Genomic DNA, 1,589 nt, shown 5'->3' on the forward strand with positions numbered 1-1,589 from the left:
GGTGTATGAGAGATATCTAGAGAGAGGCATTCCTATATGGAGTACAAATATTAGAAGTTCCATAAAAATAGAACAGAGAATTCAGAGAGCAGGAAATTATCAAAGCAACATTTCAAGAAAACTTATCAGACCTGAAGAATGAGAGATTGCAGATTAAAAGGATTTATCAAGCACCCAGAATAAGGGATGAAAGAAGACTCACAGCAAGACACATCAGCATAAAATTTCACAACACTAGCAAAAAGGAGAGGGTACCAAGACTTCCTCAAGAGAGCAAACCAGTGCTCGCTTTGGCAGCACATATACTAAAATTGGAACGATATAGAGAAGATTAGCATGGCACCTGTGCAAGGATGACACGCAAATGTGTGAAGCGTTCCATATTTCTGTATTTCGTGTTAGGTAAATTCTTTTTTATATACAGTGATTGAATGTTTAAAAAATAATACGAATAAAAATCATCATAATCTGGGAAAAAATTAAAATTAAAAAAAAAGAGAGGAAACTAGACACACACAGAAGGTTGAGATTTAGAAAAGAATTGGGCTTGGCAGTAGCAACTCTTTTTTTTTTTTTTTGAGAGATTTTCACTGTAGGGCGTGTGCGCTCGCCAGACAGACAGAGAGAGACATAGAGACAGAAAGCGAGAAATCACCCCCCAGGGGGGATGGTCACGCCGCAATCCCTTCTCCTCCATTCTCCTCTCGGGATCATGGGCACGCACGCACACGCGCCCGGCGTGAGTTTTAAGCCACCGGGTCCGGGACGCGAACCGCGGTCGACTACGTGGGAGTCCAGCGACATAGCCATTACGCTAACTGCTGGTTCCCGGCAGTAGCAACTCTTGAAACTAGCAGAGAAATGCCTTCACATTTCTGAGGGATATGGTATCCCCATTTAAATGCTACATTAAGCCATACAATCATTTGTATCAAGAAATGTTCAGCTATGGAAGGTACCAGATAATTTACCATATGCCTTTCTTCAGAAACTCAAAAAAACTGTGCTCTACCAAAGTAAAGAAGCAGACTAAGAAAGAAAGAAAATTCAGGTGTAGGAAACAGGAACCTGACACGGGAAAGAGGCAAAGAAATTTCCCAAAATGATAATGAAGGGAGGTTCCAAGATGGCATCCATGCAGCAGTCCTAGACATGATCAGTCGAGAAAAAAATGGACAATTGAGGTCTTCAGGAAGAATGGCTTCAAGAAAATCAAATGAAATGAGGTGTAACTTTACATGTTACCACTGTGAAAAGAAAATTATACTCTGATGGGGAGCTTTTGGAAGAATTAGCAATAATATATACCTGGAAAACTAAGCAAACAAAAACCGAAGCAACTACTAAGACAACAGAAAACAAGTTTGTACAAGTAAGGAAATGGCTTAGCTGTGGATAATTACATAGTCGTAAAATGTAAACAATATGTTTTGTCTTATCCAAAAAGTATAGTACAACTGTTTTGAGATTAAAGAGGTGGTGTGGAAGGGGGCCTATAAAGAATAAAGTTATCATTTTCGGGAACCAGCAGTTAGCGTAATGGCTATGTCGCTGGACTCCCACGTAGTCGACCGTGGTTCCTGTCCCAG

At 40.3% G+C, this 1,589-nt stretch overlaps 1 non-coding gene across 1 annotated transcript; it reads left to right on the top strand.

The window, feature by feature from the left end:
* Positions 1–281: 281 nt before the first annotated feature.
* LOC114009662 (U6 spliceosomal RNA) lies at positions 282–388 on the top strand. Its single transcript, XR_003551048.1, has one exon. It is a non-coding gene; the product is annotated as a U6 spliceosomal RNA (small nuclear RNA).
* Positions 389–1,589: the final 1,201 nt, after the last annotated feature.

Source organism: Tupaia chinensis, unplaced genomic scaffold (genome assembly GCF_000334495.1).
Source record: "Tupaia chinensis unplaced genomic scaffold, TupChi_1.0 Scaffold000597_1, whole genome shotgun sequence".
Taxonomy (NCBI): domain Eukaryota; kingdom Metazoa; phylum Chordata; class Mammalia; order Scandentia; family Tupaiidae; genus Tupaia; species Tupaia belangeri.